Genomic DNA, 21,485 nt, shown 5'->3' with positions numbered 1-21,485 from the left:
CAGTCCTGAGCCAGTGGGTAGCCCCTGTCTGGAGTTTGGTTGTTGTTGGCTCTGGGTAGGTTTTTGGGTGCTGCAGGAAGAGAAGTCCAGTGAGAGGTGATAAAAATTTGAACTTTTGGCAGATCCTATGTTTGTGCCTAGGTGCTGAAGACATTGGTCTTCAGCATGTCTGTCTGCCAAAAGGGTTTCTGTACTGCTAAGTAAGATATAAACCTTTCACCAGGAGCAGAGAAAGGCTTGCTTGCAGAGACAGTCTCATCCAGTGCTGAAAGGGCAAAGATCTCAAAGGCACCTCTGTCATTAAAGTGGGATAGGGATTTATTGCTTGGGTACCAAAATGAGGCTTTGGGCACCTACCATTAGCTACTTTCTGATGTTGGCCACATCACATATTGGTCTTTACATCATGGCCCAGGTTCCCCACCTCTAAAATAAGGACAAAGTCTTCCTCAGCCCTTCCCTACCACACTGTACAGCTGTGGAAGAAAAGGTAGTAGATGACGGTTTAGATCTCCCTCTTTATTTAGCTCTAGCTGTAATAGCTGCTCTCTCTGCTGGGGAAATGGAGTTTCTCCTCATTTCCAGAGAGAGGCCAGATATATTCTCTAGGGCTTCAAGAGTGAGAGTGGTCACTGTTCCTGCTGTTCAGCTATGCCAGTAACACATATTGCTCAAATTCCCCTGACAAATACCAGCCACACTCAGGGCCTGAACTTCCTGGACTATTTTCATGTTGTTGACCAAAAATCAAATCCCAACTCTATTTACAAACAGAGCAGGAAAACTTGTATGTACAAATGTGGTCTTGATCAGCAATCAGCATATTTGCAAATGGTCTGCAGGGTGAAAACAAATAATCAAAACTAAACTGAACTAGGAGTTAGATTCTGAATACTCACCTGACTACTAAGAAAGCAGATTTTGAAGTAATGGCTCCCTTCTTGAAAAGCACTCAGAGCAGCAGAAAGTGTTAATGCCTGGTCATCACCCATCCTCCATTATTTAAGCTGCTAGCAGGTAAAAGAACTGCCAACCTGCATGGAAAAACCCATCCATCTATTTCCCATCTGTCATGCTTTCTCAAATCCATTCCACATAAATCTAGGATAAACATGAGAAAAAGTATAGAGCACTGGCCTCAATTCCTCTTCAAAAATATACAGCATGACCAAAGAGTAACCACAATCCCACAACTACACATACATTTCGGGACAGATGCACCATACAACTATGCTTCACTGCTAAAAAGAAATAATTTCAACAGTTCTGTAGTCCTGTGTTTAGTGATCAGTAACTGGGTCCCACTCCCAGATTTTCATTGCCTTTAACTGCTGACCTGAAAGCAAACCAGCAAAGACTGGATTAGATCCAAATGTACTGAACTGCATACCAGTAGTGTGCAGTCAATGGTGACTGTAGTTTTTAGCCCTCAGAGTGCCATTCGGTGATGCAGACAGGAGACAGCAGCAGTCTGACACCTCTCTTGAACGGCCACTGTCTCCCTCCAGCTACTGATAACCCAAGCACTGGGTAGTGAAGGTCTTTCTTCCTCAGAAGCTGAACCCATTAGTTTAATTTCTGTGAATTACAAGGGATGGGTAGAAACTTTAACAAAAGTTGTTGCCCTTAGTGACATGCTTGTTCATTGACAGAAAATATGTAGGTGAAGATGAGCACCTTGAAATGTTAAGTGGAAGGTAATTTACCTTAATTTTGCTCCAGTGGAAACAGAAACGATCCAAACTTTGAAGTAACTTGCACTCTACAGCTAAAAAGCAAAGTGAAAATAAAATTGAAATGGAAATTGAGGCTTTTACTTGAACCAAGAAGCCTTTTAAGTGCCTTGGCACGAACAATGAATTTCCCAAATCTCTTTACACTGTTTATTTCTAAATACTGGATGTCTGGTCTGCTTGGAGTGTGTGTGCAAAGCCTTTGCCTGGCTTGTCTGCCCCAGTGCCCCAGTCACAGCGTGGACTTCAACAACTCCTGGTGCAAGGAGGAAACAAAGCAGCCAAATGAAGGACAGGATGGAGCAGAGATGTGGTCTGGACCTGCTTTTCCAAGCAATATGGACTAGTGTTCTCCCCCATAGCAATTTTGGGGGTCTAAGTCACTTGCTAGGCTGGTTTCAGCTGACACAGAATGACAGAAGGGAATCAGCACAGGGCATATACAGGAAAACTCAGTTTTGCTCCTTACAGTGGGTTTGCATACACCCAGCTGGGTTTCCTCAGAAACTGCTCCTGTATTTCTGGGGAGAGGCTTCACAATTCAGAATAAAATTTTACTTTCTGTGTGTAAGCCCTGTGGAGCAATATGCTGAGTTCTCACAAAGGGTTTGTCCAGCACACTCCCTAGCAGGGCAAGGCTTGTAATAGTTAAAGCTGTGCAACCATGTGTAGTGTCACAAGGCATGCTGTTCCATTTTGGTTCTTCCAGCACCCTGACTGAAGAATCTATGCTAATTACTAGCAATTAATTCCAGACATTGTTTACAAGGGTCTAATCCTGAGCTTCATGGCAAAACCACTGCAGCTAAGCTCAGCTAGAGAAAGATGCTGGTCATCTGCTATTGAAAAGGCAAGAGCTGGCTGGGGAGGGAATACCAAGCCTTTGTCTCCTTTCAAATGTAAGAGAAAAGCAGTGTGCTTGCTTCTGGGCTGCTGCCAGAGATATTTCTATCAAGTGAACCTACCGTGGACAGCAGACTTGTGCAGTCAAGAATTTAACAAGCAAAAATGTCTCCCATGATATTTGGGCTACTAAAGACACAGCCCAGTACAGCAGGTTTCCTCCAGCAGCTGAGCTGTCAGCCTTGGATGCCCCTTGCTATCTGTGCATACAGGCTGGGAGCACAAAGGGTCAGGCTTGCTCTTGGACTTAAACCACAGAAAGACCAAGCCAGTATGACAGCAGGCACAACTAAGAATGTAATTAGAGGTGGATTATAAATCTCTGGCTAGGTACTTGGAAACACTTGCATTGTGAGAGAAAGCAACAGCCTGGCTGATAGTATTTGGGCTTAATTTAGGTCACGATTACAGACAGGGCGCTCTGAGCTGGCAAGGGTCAGATGGCAAATCAAAAACAGGCTCCTATTTGTCTTGACTCCTGCTGCTAGCCTCACCTTTCCCGCCCCACAGCCCAGACAGAAGCAAGTACTGTTTTCTCCTAGCCAGCTGGTGAGCAGCAAGTGTGGTGCAATTCATGCTTACTCTACTTGCACTCTGTCTGCCCATGGAACAGAAGAAAAGACAACATAGTTAGGTTCTTTGCTTTTTTAAATCAAGAAAGCAGAAAAGATCTCCAAACCTGGCAAGGACAGCATGCTGTGGGGAGAATCTGAGTTGAAGGCACGGGTCCTACAGACTCTTATGTTCAGAGAACCCAGAGAAAGACTTCTGAAAAGATCTCAGTGCAGCTCTGCACTTCCAGCTCACAGTCCAGAATGTTTCTAGTCAGACAGACTAACACCCCAGAGCATGACAGATCGAAGACTTTTACTGAGTCTCAGACACAGGCCAGCAAATAGGGACTGGCAGTGAATGTAGGAACTCTCTGCCAGTCCCAGAACCACACCATACCAGTTCTATCTACAGCCAACAAGGGGCAGACATGTCTCAGCAGCCTCCCAGCCCTGGCAGAGAGAGGAAGAAAGCTTCACGCAAAACTGGAGGGCACATACCTAGCAGAGCAGGCATCCCACCACTGAATCCTGCCGTCTTTCCTAAAGCATTTCCTGGCTGTTCTTCATCCTTGCTTGTGTAGGATTGAGAAGCCATGGTCTGACCAACTCAGGAGGCAATCCTGTGAATAGTGTGGAAGGCACATGAACAGGAACATTAGTAAATGAACCGACTTTTCAAAGGGCTGGCTGGTGCTTGCAGTGTTAATGGCTGAAGGCTACTGTAAGATTTAAAAGCTAGCTGATATGGACACTGGCTGGCTTTGTTTGAGGTCCTCTGCATTTCAGGCCCACCAGCTCTCATTCATCTCCAGAGAGGCATATTTAGCTGTCACTTGAGCTGAACCCTGACTGACACTTCATGCTGATTTCCTCAGGAGTTTGGTGGCTGGTCAGTAAGTCCTGGCAGGAAAGCAATGCAAAACTAGCTGCAAAGGTTGGGATCTGATCTGGAATCCCTCTGAGTCCCTGCAAAACATTCCTCTGATATCAGTAGGCTTTGGATGGGGGCCATCACAAACAAGACACATGCTAGACTGCATCACAGTTATTTCTGTCCAGGAGAGCACAACAGGTTTCTGAGGGAAAACAAGCAGCTGGAGAAGGAAGTGGGAGTTTGGTCTCCTGGGTTTTATCCCTAGCAATAGTGTGTACCCCAGTGAGTGCTTTCCTGGGAAATCCTGCTTGCTCTTTTGGCAGAAGGATCCTTAAAACAATTAGTTTTACTAGTAAAACTTTACATAGACTTGTCCTAGCTCCTTACCTCACTCTCAGCCCCAGTGAAGCTCTGCTACTCAACCACATACATAGATTTATTTCTACTAGTCAGAACTACTCTGTCCCAGCAGGTAAGACTTTGCTGCAGAGCCCCACAAAGGCCATTGGGTACCTGTGAGCTCACAGTTCCCTGAGTAAATCAGTGGTGCCCATCTGCTCTACATGCACTCACACTCACCAGCAGACAGGTAAATTTTGGTACTGTCTGAATAATCCACAGAGGGTTTTTTGCTTGCTTCTGGGGTTTTGATTCCCATAGCTTGCCTAAAAAACATCAGGGCAGTGTGAAGAGATGCAGGACCTCCAAATGTGAATGGAAGAAAGAGACAACCTTTGAAGTAAAATACTAGGGACAAGACAGGAGGAACGGTACACACTACATGTGAAATGAGCCTCTATGTGTATGGTCATCCATTTGTTGTTTATTCCTTCCTAAATTCAAACCACCTCTGCTATCTTGCAGGTCAGCTGCCCATACAAACAAGTGTGTCTGTCCCCACCTCAAAGTATCCCTTCTGTCTGGTTGTCTACTTCTCTGGAACTATGTTGGCCATAGAAAGAAAATGGTCCTAGCTTTGCTATCCAAAGTTAATTCCAGGCCTTTCTGGCATAGTTTGGGTTCTGCCAACATGCCTGGAGATTTTTAAGAGCATAGGGCAATAGAACTCCAGTTTCTGTTACCAGTTTTCAGATATTCTACCACCTCTAGCATTTCACTCCTTAACACCACACTACAGTGAAGACAGCTGTGAACTACAACAAACAGCACATTGGCAGCCCAGGTTTTCCTCCAGCAAAGGAAGGCAAACAAAATCAACTCTGCACTCTGAAGCTCAAGATTTTTTCTCAAGAATAGGCAGCTTGAAATACAAAAAACTTCCATGAGTTCTTATACTTGTAATCTTTGAGACACAGATGACTGTTACTACAATTAAAGATGTCCTGGGGCAGAGCGGTCAACCACATCCATCTCAGAGCTCTTTCCCTACCAGAGTGCAGTGTCAGATGCTTAAGGAAGAGCAGAAGACCTTGCTAGAGGAATCTGTGTGTCCTTTCAGCAATTAACAACTGGGGATCAAAGCTCTTTGTGCACACAGGCTGTAGAAGAGCATTTCTTTCTTAGTGCTGTTCTCCATGGCTCCATTCCCCATGGCTCCACACTCAGCCAACTTGAAAAGATGCATCCTAAACCAAATTACATCAGCACTCATGTGCCACAGACAATTATTTCTCTGTCAAGTGGAGCCTAATTACAGGCTGTCACTTCAGTAGTGCACAAACCTTCCTGCTTGGCAAGGTAGGAGGCATACCTTGCCTCAGTGCTTTCTATGCTCTAGCAATGTGAGGTTACTGGGAGAGGTCACAGACAAGAGATTACACCGGAGTCACAAGGGGTTAGCACAAGTCAGGCAGGAGCCCAGCACACAAGCACATAATCCACCAAACACGGTCAGTGGCAAGATCAGCGGCATGCATGAGCATACCCTTGAATGCCCTGGATTTTAAAGAAGCCTGGTTTAATCTGGATGGGGCCATGGCAATGCTGAGGCTACACAATCCAGTGTGCTGGGCTGGATTAGAATAAAAATATCCCTATATCCCTCTCTTCTGCCATTTTTTTGCTGTAGCAGTACAACTCCTCAGGTCAGACTTCACCCGGACAGTCCACTTTACAACTACAGCTGACTTGAGGCTAACCTGGAACAGATCTCACTGCAGATCAGATGGGGTTAGGTAGTAACCACACAGGTCATACTGGTCAGGCAAGTAGGTGGAAAATAGCTGGGAAACTCTTAACTTCATTTAGCACGAACAAGACAGTCCAACTTCAGACTTGGATCTTCTTAGAGAGAGAACTCTAGATTGTGAAAAATAGACTGATGGCAGTAAATGCCAGATGTTTTTTGGAAGGATGGGACTCCTGGGAAAATGACCCACTGATTAGTTATGGACAGAATATAACCATACACCCTACCTGCCTGCAGACAGTCAGAGCCTGTGGCAGCAGGCATGTTTTCAGCAAACACATCTTAAAGTGTATTTTATGTTTTTTAAAAGCTGACAAACCTCAGTTTTTATCTGCCAGCAATTTTTGAAGAACAAATTCAGGGTAATTCTGAATTTTGTTCACCCAGTCATTAGCAGTCTGCAGATCACAGTATCACCAAGGTTGGAAGAGACCTCAAAGATCATTGAGTCCAACCTGTCACCACAGACCTCATGACTAGACCATGGCACCAAGTGCCACGTCCAATCCCCTCTTGAACACCTTCAGGGATGGTGACTCCACCACCTCCCTGGGCAGCCCATTCCAATGACCAACGACTCTCTCCGTGAAGAACCTCCTCCTCAACTCGAGCCTAAACCCGGGACCTCACACCATCACTTACAAGCAATGGCATTGGTTTGAGGTATACAAGTCCCAGGTGCTTTGCAATTTAAAGAATATCAGGTAGGCTTCTGAGAGTATCTTTGTCCTGTGATGACTTGCAAACCCACTCTAAAATGCACAGAAAAGGTTTTATTTTAGCCAATCTAGAAATGCACTGAAAATACACCAGTAATCCAGTTACAGGAAGGAAAGGGGCAGGTGCCAAGCCTGGCAGGGGAACAGGAGGAGAGCAGAGATAAATAACACTTACATGCTTGAAAAATAAATCAATAAATACAATCTTTGTTGTACTGTTTTTCTCCCCAACCTGCTAAAATAGGCAATTAGCTCATTTACAAACCAAGCACCGATGGCTCACGGGCAAATCGCTCCTTGTTTGTCTCTCTTCCCTTTTAAAAGTTCAAGTTAATGGAAAAAGCACTAAGTCTGTAGTTTGGTGTGTCTCCCAGAGTTACGTGAATTTCAGTAAAACCAAAATGTTTTCTGAGAATTTTTCAACCCCCTCCAGCCCCTCTCAAGTCCCCAGCACCTCCCAAACGAATCTGTGTAAAAGGATATTCGTGGTAAAATTTCCATTCGGATAAAGAACATTTCACTAAGGAACAGAACAAATAAAACTGACTAAGAAGTTCAGAGCAATTCTAGTTGAAATACTGGCTAGATATCTTTTCCTAAATTGCCTTTCTTCATCTGCTTTCTCTCTCTCTCTCTCTCTTTTTATTATTTCTTTTTAGTGGAGAAAGATTATCTGATAGAAAGGACTGAGAAAGTCCCAGGTTGAACCACACTGAGGTCTTACAGCTCCTGGGTGCTTCGCAGATTTGGGCTCTGTTTGCTTTAAATATGCACTGCATTCATTCCAAATAAACTTCATAAATCAATCTGTGTAATAGAAACCAGAAAAGTTTGTGCACAACAAATATAGAAAGTCATAAATACTGTGTTTAAGCTGTAATTTCTGTGGCTGGTATACTCCTATGCTATGTTTTTACTGTTCCTGGGATAAACTTTTATTCTTTTTTTTTCAGAAACATTAAAAATCTTTCCTCCCCTCCATTCTCTATAGGTTTATCCCAAAGAAATTATGAGGCCAGCCCTAAACCCCAGCATTTATTAAATCCAAACGGGCACTTCATCTTACAGTAGCTTTCAATAGAACCTATTTGATCTTTCAAAGTAGTTGGAAAATCATTTCAAGGGGAACTTTCATAGGACAAATTAACTTGAAAGAAGAGAACCTTTTATACCCTAAAGAGGGAGGAAAGCAATTTCCTCAGTTTTTCTGGATTCCCCTTAGCCTGACTGCAGATACATGCATTTGAAGAGGCTCTCTCTCTGGCTGCTACTTGCATGATCTTAGCAGCTATGCGGGAAGCTTATGGAAAATGGTGTCACAGTAGGCAGCAGCACTCTAGAGTACCACATTCCATGGCCCTCTTTGCACAGCTGCAAATGGCACATACAGGGCAGACAGCTCACTGCTTAGGGATTGGGCATATGATCCACTGGGAAACATCTCCAACATCTCAGCGGTGTAGGAGAGAAGTGCAGACTGGAGGTTGCATGAATCCTGGATGGGCATACTTGCTGCATGCAAGACATTTTAGTGTCGGAGGGGATGATGATGACAGAGATGTCTGCAGTTCCCTGCATGCTTCAAGGATATTTGAGTTGAATTCTGCCAAGGATGACTTTTCATCCTGCAGTATTGGGCTCTTCTGTGGGGCTGTTGGCAGTTATTAAAACACAAAAGCCTTCTTGCCTACAAATCCGTGTGCTTGATCTTTCCACCCCAAATCCTACAAGTAACATGCACTTGTCCCCAGGGCAGCTTGCTCAAACAACCACAGCTCTGCCGGAAAAAGGGCTGTTTGAGCCTCAGGGAATTGGGAGGAGAGGTTGAATTATTCCCAGCATCCAAAGACCAAGAGGTTCCTTCTTCTTCAGCAAATGTTTTCAGTTCCCACTCGGTGAATTATTGCTAGGGATTTTTTTCCCTTCAGTGTTTCCATGAATGTGGTTGAGGCTCTGATCCAGGAAATGGGGGGGGGGGGGGGGAAACGACACGGACCTCTGAAAAATGTATCGCACCATTTCAAAACTCAAGTGGAATTAATTAAATCCAAATTTCAACAGTGTGTCCAAAGTTGAGCTGGGCTCAAGACACACTTCAGAAGGTTTGATTTCAAAACAATCCCTTTGTGCACATGCACATAATTTAGGGAGGTTTCTGTGTATCCAGTACAAGGCAGGAACAGGGAGCTGCTGGGTACCTGAACTTAGGGAGAAAAGGTAGCATTTGCAGGCCAGCCTGGAGAAAACCTTTTTCCTGCCCAATTCAGTTTATGCTAATCCTCTGCTCAGCAAGCTGCAGACTGGAAAAAGAGTCAGGAAATAGTGTTGTGGAAAGCAGAGCCAAACCATTTGAAATGGAGATGCTGTGGCTGGTACACTCACACTTCTGCTTGCTGGACAAATAAAAAGAAGTAAGAAGAGCTAAGGGACAGTGGAGAAAGCAGTCAGGAAATCAGGCTTGGGCTGAAGCAAAATAGTTTGGCAATGAAAAATTACCTGAATGGTGGGGGATACAGGTCCTTTCCCTGAAGTGGGGTTACCTTGAGGCTTGGAGTGCTCCAATCCCTCCCTCTGTTCAATTCAGGTAATATAATTTACTGCCCCAGGGAAAACATGGTGGGTTTTTAACAAATAATGCTGGTAAGGTGGAACTTCCTCAGATGTTTTTCAAAGCCCAAATTCTTTCCTCATTTTTGTGGATGTGTCCCAGTTAGCTGTAAGAGTTACACATGGGTCAGTGAGGTGCAGAACTGGCTGTTTCACATAGTATTTAACAAATTCTTTCTGTTGTGCCTGTTCCTTGGTTTCTCACTCCTTGGGGAGGAAACCAGCATCTCGCGTTTGCTTTTGCCTTGGCAGTAGTGACCTGGGAGAAGGCTGAGTGGGGAGAACTGCTTCTACATGAAAGATCAGTTACCCTCTTCAGTCTCTGCAAATGGGGAGATGTTTTATTTAGAGCCTGGGAATGGGGGTGGTTCTGGCTGACTTCTGCCAAGCAGCAACATATGTTGCCAGTATTTTTATTGTGGATCCTCCTCTTGGACAGGGATGTTGTGGGTGAAGATTCTGATGTGGCTACAAAGACCAAAATGTCTCTTTCTGTGGAAGCTGAGGTGCATAGAGGGTTGATAAACTCCGCTGCAGCAGGGGAGTTGAAATGTTTCTGCCAGTCACTGACTGAGAGAAAGGATCTGTGCTGTGCAGTGAGGTTCACAGACTTGAGCTCCACTCTAGGGACAGTTTTATCTGTAGATATAAGTCATCACTACACAAGCTGCACAGCAGCAGCTGTACCGTGAAATGCAGAGGGTTTATTGGATGGGGATTACACATTGCCTGAGCAGGCTCAGAATCCCAGAGTCATGCTTGAACCCTGGAATTAAGGGAACTGAATTCAGGGCTCTGACAGGTCTGGGAATCTAACTTGTGGAACACAGTATCAGTAGACCTGCCAGTACAATGGGGTATTGAAGGATGAGATGAATGCATTCATTTCAAAGACCTCCCAGCCATATGTTACCCCTGCTACATTGCATAGGACTTTCTTCAGGCACAGAGGCAACACTGAGACCTGAGCCAATTGATAATGAGGGCAAGAAAGTGCTGGCTGAGTCTGTGGGGCATTAGCCATCAACCTTTTCCTGGCAGCTCCAACACTAGAAGTACATTAACAGTGTGGTTCAGTAGAAGTTCAGGAACAAAACCAATACAAGAGCCATGCAAATATTTCTCCCTGTAAAACAGCTACCGACAGCCTGTTTGATGCTCCAAGCCTTTGGTGGCACATCAGAGATCTATTTCCTCTCCTTTCTTCTGCTTTGCATCAGCAGTATTACAAGGCACATTGATGCCTCATGGCAGCAGCATGACCTGAAACAGCATGCTGAAATTGCCTAGGCACTTTGTTTTCAAGCTGAAGAAATCCCCTTTCTTCCTGCTCTTTTCTCTTATCAACAACTCAGGGAGATTGGGGTTTGTTTTAATGGCACAGACTTGTCTGCTGAAGCTGGATCCTGCAGCACCCTGGCACTGACCTGATGCATCTGCACCCAAACCCTTCCCAGACAGCAAATCTGTCAGCTCAGACAGTGCCACCAGCCAGGTTAAGAGGAGGCAGAAAGGTTTTGCCATGGTGGAGGAGCCAGGGAGGGCTGTGCAGATTGCTGCATGGCCAAAAGAGTGGAGTAAGATACTGGGATTTGGTCTCCTTCCTTTCCTGTGTGTCTTAATAGTGCTGACAGGGCTCAACATTTCCTAGAAAACCCTGAGCTTCCTGTCCACAGTCCCTCCACAGCTGCTTGCTAAGGGCACAGTTCAGGTCCCATCCTTCCAAACCATGCTCCCCCATTCTCTTCTTTTTTTTCTGTCATGACTGCTGCTTCCTTTCCACCCCTGGAGGAGAGCATGTGCTGATATACCTCAAGAGCAGATACAATATCAGCTATTGATCTCCCCCACCAAGCCATCTCAAGAGATTGCTGTGTCCCCTGGCACCTGTCCTATCCCTGCTTCCTGGGCTTTCCTACTTTCTTTTTTGCTGAGGCCTCTCCTGTTAGTTGGTCCATGCGTGTCCTCTATTTCTTTCCCCAAGCACCCTGCACCCTACTCCTTTGCAGACTGTTAAAGTGTTTCAGAGGTAAAAAGGAAAGGGAGGAAATTATATCAGTATAAAAATACAATAATTTTATCTTCCTGTTTGACTGCTCCTTGGATGCTTGCACATGTGGCAAACATACCCAGACAATTAATCTTGTGCACCCACAGGGTGTAACTGTAAAACAGAACATGACAGATAAAGATGTCTCTTCCTTCTCTATTTTGCTATTCTTTTGGGGAATTTTTTGAACTCCTGCTTTTGCTGTGCCAGGACCAGTTTCCCACCTGCCCCCCCAGGCATGCTCTGGTGGATATAATAAAAGCAGATGCTATATCTCTTATAAAAATGACATATTAGGAACTTCTTTTTCCATGTTGTTCCTCTTCAGAGGAGGGAGGTCATCAAAATTGATTGAAACTCATAAACATGGAAGAAAGGTAGGAGAAAAATGGCTCACAGCAGACTTTTTCTAGCAGGGCCTAAACTGAAATGGTTCAGGGCACATGTGGTGTGAGCCAGCAGGCAACAAGCAGCCCATTTGAGAAGGGCTTTCTGCAGCAAGACTGATGAACAGGTCCTGCTTCCCCTGAGTATCCTTGTGCTGGGCTGCAGCACTGGGAAACATAACAAGAGCACATGCTGCTGCTTCAAGTGCTGAGGACAGGAAACCTTTAACTATAGGAACAGTGACTGCTCCTTTCTTTGTCACTTCTGTCTGAACTGAGGACTTCAAACTATTACTCCCCTGCAGTTCTGGAATCCTATTATAGGGCCCCAATACTCCCTGTCCTCTCTGCCATTCTTTGTGCACCTCACATCTTTCTGCATTCTTGCCAGTGTTCTCTCTTTCTCTGCATTCCAAACACGTATTCTTCTATCCAGGATTACTATTTACATGGATGGGATTCAGTTTCTGTGCAAAAGGCCATAGGGATATTAATCTTTAGGGGACTTCAAGAGGACATACTTGACAGTCACTCCAATATGAAACTGCACCCACTGGGCACAGCAGCCCAGTTTGGATTAAGCAGCCTTATGTGAGTTACAGACCTGTGCTTCACAGGGTGTATGAGCTGGGCAGGGGCTGTGGGCAAAGGGAGGGAGCAATGTGGGAGGCTGGGGTTTGTTTAACATGTCTGTCCATATCATTGTAATTACATCTGTGCCCAGTGCAACCTGCATATGCATGCCAAGAGCCTAATTCTGCACCATGACAGTCTGTGTTACCCTCATGACCAGAACAGTCACGTGGGTTTTCTGGATTAATACTTGTTGACCTACAGCCATGAATGCCCAACCACCACACAGCCTGCACAGGAGCCAGGTGGTGCTCACTGCACTGCAAGGGACCACTGAGGCATTACTGAGAACACCTTTGTAGTTCTTAGTACACCTCAGGAGTACACCTTATCAGCATCTGTCTTAAGTAGGAAGCAGTTATAGGCTGTAAAATTCACATCACATATCCTGTTACTCAGATATTGTTCTTGGCCCACAAATTCAGTTCAAAGACACTCAAGTCTCATGCTTGAAATTCAAGATCACCTCTCTGTTTTCACTCCACACCATGGTGAGGGGATCAAATTCACCCTTTTCTGTGACTTACCTTTTTTGACTGGAAAACCATTAAAGACTGGCATGCTGTTCATAGATATGTCACAGCTCTGAACTCAATCTGGCTTCCTTGCAAAGAGGCCTGATACTTACACTGCCCAGCACACATCCAGCATAGGCTGCTTGAGCAAACTGTTTATAGTGAGTCAGACAATACTAAAACCAGAAAGACTGTATTAGTCCACATAAAAAGTTCTTCTGAGAGTGCTCAAAGATCACATTTAATATGAAGCTTAGCACATACCAAAAGCAGAATCTGCTCACTCAGTTACAGGGATTAATGCCTGGACACAGCAAAGGGGAGAGTGATCAACCGAAGTGAGGGGGCCCTGAGTTTGACCCTGCTACTGTGAGACCTGTGGATCAATCTCCATCAGCTTGCTGTTACCCCAGCATGCAATATATTTGAAGAAGAACTCAGATGCTTTCACAATTCCTCAACCAGGTCTCCAACAGCAGTCAGACAAGAAACTTAGGTTCTCACTGCATTTGCCTCATTTCTTCCTCACCTCATTGCTCTTCTCTCCTCCTGCATTACATACACTCTGGTTTTACCATCCAAAAGTTCACATTTGCTTGGCCTTAAGCCTTTAAGGGAACAGTCAGATCCCAGCAGCATCACCCCAGCCCCTCTTGATGGCTTCTTTTCTCTAAAATAGGTAGCTTGAAAGCTACCTAAAGAACCCTTCAAAAGCCCTCTACAACTGGAATGGAAATACTGCTTACATTAGGAACCTTAACCTTCTCCACTTCTCACTTTAGCAGCTTTGGGCACCTGTTCTGCTTCCTAAGATTAAATGACAAATCCTCTCAGCAAGAGTCCCCTCAGGAGCACAGAGACCCACTCACCCTGCAGCTCATTGTTGTTGCTTCCACAAATGCCACAGGCCTACAGAAATGATGAGAAATCCCCACGGGTCCTAAGGCACTCAAATCTAGACCAACCCTAGCTCCCAGCCAGCAGGTTTGCTGGTTTGTAGGTAGTGGGCAAGGCCCTCAGTTCAATGCCTTCAGTATCCATGGAGAGGCAGGTGGACACACAACTCCACAGTTCACTCATTTGTGGACCTCCAATGCTTCTCACTGAGGCACTGAATGGTAATTCTATAGCTTTTAAGAATTCAACAAAATACCAATAACCCAATAGTCACATGCCTAAGTGTCCCACACCCACACTTGGGAACAAGAATCTACACTGCTGTGCAACACCACTCCTCTCCTTTTCACCTGAGACCCCCTTTAAATACACAGTCTGACTGCCCAAACCTTGAAGCACACCAGATTTTCCAGTCAGAACTGAAATGAGAACAACTTTCACGAGGCACCATCAAATGGCCATTCAGGAGTCTTGTGTGATTTAATAAATGCATATACTTTAACTGCTTGGGTTTCTTATTAGGGAACTTAATGGCTGCATTTTAGTTGACTTGCTGCTCCTTAACTAAAAGCATTCTTGTTCTTTATGAGGCAGTCAGCAGGTGTACACATAACTTTATGTCAACATCTGATTACTGTTCCTTGCTCATTTCACTCGGTGAAAAAATAAAAACTGGACCACGTCTCAAGAAAAATAAATAAAAGGAGAATGCTGTGGAGGTAGAGCAGAGGGGGGGGGGTTAAGAAGAAAAAAAAAATCAACACAGGAGAAGGGTTTCTTGAATATTTTTTCCAAGTGCTGTTGTTATAGGTGTTTCCTGAGGAAGTGACAGACTTTCCCCCCCTCTGACTTGCACCCTCTAGGTTTTTCTTTTCTTTTTCTTTTCTTTATTATTATTATTTTAATTTAAGCAAAATCTGAGAGGTGCAACCCAGCCAGCACAGCAGATAGCTATTTCACTTTGCTGCTTGGAAAAAAACTCCAAAGAAGAGAACCAGGCTTCTTTTTACTCCAATTTACTAAAGCCTGTCACTGCAAGAGGAGCAAGGTGCCAACCATCTCTCTGCATCCCCTTCACCAGCAAGGTGAAGAATTGCTGCCTTGCCCCAAAAAGCTCTGCCTTGGTCCTCATGTCCTGTCATGCAGCCTCCAGTGGTTATGACCATCATGCTTTCCCAAACAGCCCTCATGGCTTGCTTGTCCTTTTGTTATTATCATAATATCAGTCAGGGTTGGAAGGGACCACAAAGATCATCTAGTTTCAACCCCCCTGCCATAGGCAGGGACACCTCACACTAGATCAGACTGGCCAGAGCCTCATCCAGCCTGGTCTTGAACACCTTCAGGTATGGGGCCTCAACCACCTCCCTGGACAACCCATTCCAGGGCTTCACCACTCTCATGGTGAAGAACTTCCTCCTCACATCCAGCCTGAAACTCCCCACCTCCAGCTTCATTCTATTCCCCCTAGTCCTATCACTACCTGGTATTATCCCCCTGCCTTCACAAACACCTCTCTTGGCCATTTAAAGCACTATATTTAGTAATAGGAAATAGCTTCTCTGAGAAGTTTCCAAGCTTTCTTCTTTTTCGTTTCTGCTAAATGAGAACTGCTGCAGGAAGATGATGTTTGTTCCCATCCTTCCACTCAACTGTGCACAAAAGGGTTGAAGCCAAGTCTTGGTTCTTAGATAGCCTGAGTACTGATATCTCAGAAAAAAAAGCTATTGAAAGGCCCAAACTGTGTTTTTCACATGTGGGAGATCCTAGTTAAGCTCAATGAATCAGAGAATCAACCAGGTTGGAAGAGACCTCCAAGATTATTCAGTCCAACCTATCACACAGCCCTATCCAATCAACTAGACCATGGCACTGAGTGCCTCATCCAGTCTTTTTCTGAAGATCTCCAAGGATGGTGACTCCACCACCCCCCTGGGCAGCACATTCCAATGGCAAATCACTCACTCTGTGAAGAACTTCTTCCCAATATCCAGCTTGAACCTCCCCTAGCACAACTTGAGACTGGGTCCTCTTGTTCTGGTGCTGCTTGCCTGCCTGGGAGAAGAGACCAACCCCCACCTGTCTACAACCTCCCTTCAGGTAGCTGTAGAGAACAAGAAGGTCTCCCCTGAGCCTCCTCTTCTCCAGGCTAAGCAACCCCAGCTCCCTCAGCCTCTCCTCATAGGGCTTGTGTTCCAGGCCCCTCACCACTTTTGTCACCCTTCTCTGGGCAATGTTCCAGTACCTGAACATCTCTCTTGAATTGAGTGGCCCAGAACTGCACACAGTACTTAAGGTATGACCTAACCAGTGCTGAGTACAGGGGAAGAATAACCTCCCTTGTCATGCTGGCCACACTATTCCTGATACAGGCCAGAATGCCATTGGCCTTCTTGGCCACCTGGGCACACTGCTGGCTCATGTTCAGCCTACTACCTACCAGCACCCCCAGGTTCCTTTCTGCCTGGCTGCTCTCCAGCCACTCTGTCCCCAGCCTATAGCACTGCTTGGGGTTGTTGTGGCCAAAGTGTAGAACCCTGCACTTAGCCTTATTAAATCTCATCCCACTGGCCTCTGCCCACCCATCCAGCCTGTCAAGGTTGCTCTGCAGGGCCCACCTATCCTCCAACAGGTCGACACCTGCTCCTAACTTGGTGTCACCTGCAAACTTACTGATGATGGACTCAATCCCCTCATGTAGATCATCAACAAAGATATTGAACAGGATGGGGTCCAACACTCATCCCTGGTGGACACTAGTGACTGGCTGCCAGTTAGATGTGGCACCATTCACCACCACTCTCTGGGCCTGGCCCTCCAGCCAATTCTTGACCCATTTCAGAGTGAATCTGTCCAAGGCACTTTGCCAGGATTTTGTTGTGGCAGTGTCAAAGACTTTGCTGAAATCCATGTAGACTACATCCACATCCTTCCCCACATTCACCAGGCAGGTCACCTGATGGTAGAAGATCAGGTTGGGCAGGCAGGACCTGCCCATCCTAAATCCATGCTGGCTGGGCCTGATCCCTTGGCCATCCTGCAGGTGCTGTGTAATTGCACTCCATAACCTTGCTTGGCACTGAGGTCAGGCTGATAGCCCTGTAATTTCCTGGTTCCTCCTTCCAGCCCTTCTTGTGGATGGGCATCTCATTGGCCAGCTTCCAGTCATTAGGGACCTCTCTGGTGTGCCAGGAGTGTTGATATACAGTGGAGAGTGGCTTGGCAAGCTCATCTGCCAGCTCTCTCAGCACCCTAGGTTGGATCCCATCTGGTCCCATGGACTTGTGAGGATCCAAGTGTCTCAGCAGGCCCCTCACTGCTTCCTCCTGGATTACATGGGGACTATATTGGTCCCTGGCTCTGTCTGCCAGTTCAGGAGGCCACTTGTCCTGAAGACAACATGTCCCACTATTGAAGACTGAGACAAAGAAGGTATTAAGTACCTCTGCCTTTCCCCCATCTTTTGTTACTATATGAAGTGTATGTCCAGGCTGGATCTCGCAGGATATAGGCCTTGGTGCCAAACTGTGCATCTTTAGAGATGGAGGTAGCCCATGGAACTGGCCAAAGCAAAGTGCCAACAGTGGACAGAAGCTATAAGTCAGGGTAGAAAGCAACACTCAGATCTTAACTTTCTGTGCAGGCACAAGTGGGCAGCAAAGTTGTTCTCTGATTTTACACTGACACACCTGCTTTCACTTCAGCAGAAGGACTCCAGATTTGCACCAGGACTGCTGAAAAAAAGTCAAGTCAGCAACTCCTACCTTAGCTGAGGCTGCTAGTTAATCAGAAAAGGGGCAGCACATTTTGGGCAACAGACTTTCATGGGCTTTTGCCATTGTTCCTTAGCCAGCATTGATCAGAGAACTAAAAAGGGTTGCCAAGCCCTCAAAAGATTTTAGTGCGAGCGATGTGGACCACATGTGCTGAATGGTAAACAGCTCTTGAGGATCAGAATAAAAAGGTCTTTATAGTCCAAGCAAACAAAAGTAAATGCCAGAATCTAAATGAAACAGAGCTTTTAAAAAGCCTGAGGCTACCAAGATTTCAGACCTGAAAGTGTAGCCTTTTTTGTTTCTTAGAAAGCCCTAAAGAATGTCACATTATCAAGAGAGGTGACCCTGTCCTGTTCCCAGCAAAGCCACAGTGTGCTTTGACTCTCCTCTTCTCATTTCAAAGCATCCCATCTGAGGAAAGTCAGTCCCCATCAGGTTGCCTGAGCCTCCTTTTAAAACTAACTGTGGCTGACTACTTTGTAAGCGGGTAGCAAGTAGAGAGGAGTATTGCCAACGAAGTAAACACCAGAGTTACATGGAACACAGCAATCCAGTCTAAGCCACACCATCAGAAACACATTCCTAACAGAGAAAGCTTTGAGATACTTGGCTTTTCTCTTTACAAACTTATATGAAAAACCAGAGCTGAACGGAGGAGGGCTGTTACACTTGGGGACCACAAATCTGAGGACCAAGTCAAAGCACATGGGTTGGAAGGAACTCCAGTCTAGCCACTATAAAAGGACTGGTGCTGCTGCATTCATGCTGGGTGTGCAAAACTGTTCCACAAGGATCCTTGGTCCTGCTTCAAGCAGCCTCAGAAGCAGATCCTTTCAGATCAGTGAGGCTTTGTGCAGAAGACTGCCTAGAATTTTAACCCAGTTGGGAACCCAGGGCTCCTGCAGGAATAAATCCTCAGGCAAAGGTCCCAGTTGGCCCCAGGACACGTTGCCTCTGTGAAGACTGATGAATGCCTGCAGCTTTGAGGTTAGACAGACTTGGTTTGTTTAAAGTTTTGGCTGCTGCAGCATAAACCTACTACTGCTCATGCAGCCCTCATAGGCTGTGCAGGGCTGCTTCCCCCACTTCAGCACAACTGGTGTTGTGGCTGCCAGCAGCTGCTGCTCTGATTCCTCAAAGTGCTTTTTCTCTGCAGCTCTGTTCCTGACTCTATAGCACCACTGGCATGGAGCAGAATGAAATGCAGTCTCCCTACCTCCTCTCAGCCCAAGTCCCAACTTCTCTGGCCCATTGCTCTCAGCCTTTCCCCACCTCTTCCCCCGCTTCCCCATCCCCCCCCCCCCCCCCCCCAGTGCATTAGCCAGCATTACCATGCTGGTTTCAGTGATGCTGCTCTCACTTTACCCCACTATAAACAAGCATTCAACCCGTGCAGCAAATCTCCACAGTCCTGGCAAAGCAGACCTTTTGAGATTAGAGATGCTTTGACACTTCAGACTCATCTCACCTCACACAAAACCACACTGGTACCATTCTGAGAATGCAGGCAGGAGCCCCATGGCACATCTTCCATCCCATTCTCCCCAGATCCTTAATAGACAAACCAGCTAAGGCAGAGTCAACAAGGTTGGAAAGGTTGCAAAGCAGCACCAACCCTTTAGTTCTTTTATGGCCCTATGGGTGAACAGCAAAAGAAGCATGGTTCACTCTGGGCCTCTTCCCCCCCCAGCAAGAAATTCTTTCCAGTGCTGTTTTACAGGTTTGCAATGAACAGAACCCCCAAAGCAAAACAGGCATTTAAAAAACATGCTAAGCTACCGTGAAGTAAACGACTGCCTTAACAGCCAGGCACCTACAGGTATAACTGGGATTCATTTGAAGAACAAATTAAAGCAATGTGAATATTGGCCTCTGAGTCTGCAAGAGGCACAAAGAGTCTGGAAACGTTCCAGAGAGCACAGGATTATAGAAGCCCTGCCAAATAGCTCACAGGAGACAGCAGTCACACCAAAGGACCAGCTCCCATGGAGAGCCAGACCCACACCTAGCTACATCTCCATGCAGCCTTTCATCAGAGGGGCAGGGTGAAGGATGCCTTTGAACCATCAGTGGCATATAGTGGAAGAGATGGGTCAACAGGAACAGCAGTTGAGCCTGATGGGGACACAAAAGGATGTGGCAGGGTGAGCATTTAGATAGATATTGCAATTATTGGCTCATAATGCTTCATCCTCTACTGAACCATGAAGTTAAATGTCTTTTTTTCTTTAAACCCAGAGGCAACAATACAGAATTCTCTCTCCTCTCCCAATCTAACACTTCAGCATACCTTAGGGCTTTACCAGGACATATAACTTCTGTCAAATCCAGTTCATGTGCTATCAAAGACTAAGGTGGGAAAATACTCCTGGAAAACTGAAAAAAAATAAACCCCAAATCCCAACAAGAACTTACCACTAGTTTCTCCTAGCAAGGTACTTCACCAACACCAGGCAGCATATCACAGACCATAGCTTCCTCATCTCTAAAGCACTTGCCATGCAGGATCATTTGATTAGAGAAAGAGTGTCTTCAGCATGTCTCACAAAGGGTTTCCTCACTGGTTTAGCTTCCTGCATCCTCCACACCTCTTCTCCTCCTTGCCCTCTCCTTCTGTTTGCGCCTACCAAAGCAGAGAGCAAAGGATGAAAACAATTAACCATCTGAAAGGGAAAATACGTAACAGCTGCTGAAGGCTTCAAAGTTAAGCAAGGAAGTAATTAGTGGAGCAGCTGAAAGAGGAGGACACCAACAAAGGGTGTGAAAAAAGTCACATGAGAGAAATAGGGAGAGATAATGAAAAGTCTATTAGCAGCTTCAAGGCTGGTCTTGGATGCTATGTTCCAGTTACTTCTTCCCACCCTGTCCCTGGAGGAGTGGCTTTCTTTCAAGCCTCTTTAAATTTTTGAACTCTGTGCTGCTCCCTGTCCACAGACAGGGATCTTACTGTTGCTCTCTTGTGACTGAGAAGGCCACTGGAAGTCTCAGCACTTGCTTTCCCCAGACAAAACAGCTGGATTTCAGCTGTTCAACCCCATCCTAGTTATGCAGTCAGCGACTGCAAGTCAGAGTTTTTCCCTCTACAGCACTGTCTGCAGTCCTGCCCTGCAAAGTAAGAGGACTCATGACCGTGCTGAAGGAGGGCACAGACAGACCTTTGGAGAAGGGAGAAACATGACATGAAAGCCTGCTAGAGCAGTGCAGAGGGAGGCTTGGCTGGTGTCGATTCAGAACATGAGACTGTAATAATATTTGCCTTCAGTTCAACCTCATATACTGCGTACAAAAGCCTCTGTTCGAATAGAGGCATGGCCAGGGAGACATGAACTGAGAAGAGCCAAGAAACTCAAAGCAAAGTCCCAAACCTCTTGGTACGGAAATCTAACTGTTTTGGAAAGAAGTAAAAACACGCTGAAAGCAGAGACAAGGAAAGTGCAGGGCAGATTTCTTGCTGAATTTTCCCAGTTTTCCGTGACACTATTCAAGAAGGAAAGAGCAAGCGCGTGCGTGTTCCACAGGAAGGGTTCAAAGGATGCATTTTTCCCACTCATTTAGAGGACCAGTTTGGCTGTCAGAGCAGCTTTGGTTTCCTAGATAAATAAAATTGTAGTGTTTTTTCATAGTCTGCAGGGTGGGAAGGAAAGAACCAGCAGTCAGGCAATCTAGGCCTCACCCTGCCCCAGTTTTGA

The 21,485-nt window shown here is 45.8% G+C and overlaps 1 long non-coding RNA gene across 1 annotated transcript; it reads right to left on the bottom strand.

Moving 5' to 3' along the window:
* Positions 1 to 907: 907 nt before the first annotated feature.
* LOC137450505 (uncharacterized) lies at positions 908 to 20,394 on the bottom strand. Its single transcript, XR_010989594.1, has 4 exons — positions 20,212 to 20,394; positions 3,689 to 3,810; positions 1,707 to 1,768; positions 908 to 1,034 (listed from the first exon to the last, which is right to left on the bottom strand). It is a non-coding gene; the product is annotated as an uncharacterized lncRNA (long non-coding RNA).
* Between the last annotated feature and the right edge of the window lie 1,091 nt (positions 20,395 to 21,485).

Source organism: Melanerpes formicivorus, unplaced genomic scaffold (genome assembly GCF_026170545.1).
Source record: "Melanerpes formicivorus ecotype bairdi unplaced genomic scaffold, bMelFor1.0.p_v2 SCAF_36, whole genome shotgun sequence".
NCBI lineage: Eukaryota > Metazoa > Chordata > Aves > Piciformes > Picidae > Melanerpes > Melanerpes formicivorus.
This window is presented reverse-complemented; position numbering and strand designations above follow the sequence as displayed.